The following is a 703-nucleotide window of genomic DNA, read 5'->3' as shown; positions in this document are numbered from 1 at the left end:
AGGCGGACTGGTTCAAGAAACTCTTTTCCACAATAGTCTAAAAAGCGGAAAATCTCACTAGTTCAAGCCATGTTTGCGAAAGATTAGTTTTTTGATCTGTATGTCTACAAAGTCTACATTTAAATGCGAGCAAAATCAGGCGAAATAGTAGCTGGTAAAGGTAGGAAATGAGCGCAACGTGAGAGCGCCATTAGAAAAGGCGAAAAAGAAAAATATAATTGGACGGACGTTTCAATTAGCTTCGGCATTAAAACTCCCCATGTGACTACTAAATGGACACAAAAACTCATTGATCTTAATTGTTCACAAATGCTACCGATTCTTTGTGAGTTGTAGGTTGCAGGCGTGAATGTGCGACATAATTCTCAACGTCACACTCGCATTGTCTGTCCTAATCTTTTGATTTTCGAGGGAATTTTCTAGGAAACAATTGTAGCAAACCGAGGGTTTTCACCTGGGCGGTCCGAAAAACCGATATGTCTTCTACAGCTTTATTGGGATATTACGTAACTGGAGTCACAGAGCTAATAGTTAGGCTTTTGAGCTGGATTTTTCCCCAAAGAATCGATTTTCCTTACAATTTTTGGGGTTGAAACTATATTTCTATTGACTTATTTGGTTTTTTCTAAACCTTTTTCGATGCATTCTGCTACAAAACTTCTGTGTGCTGCTTGTGTATTCGATTAATTATTGCAACTTCATA

This window comes from Dendroctonus ponderosae, unplaced genomic scaffold (genome assembly GCF_020466585.1).
Source record: "Dendroctonus ponderosae isolate FM_Combo_2020 unplaced genomic scaffold, Dpon_F_20191213v2 Dpon_F_20191213_5, whole genome shotgun sequence".
Taxonomy (NCBI): Eukaryota; Metazoa; Arthropoda; class Insecta; order Coleoptera; family Curculionidae; genus Dendroctonus; species Dendroctonus ponderosae.
This window is presented reverse-complemented; position numbering follows the sequence as displayed.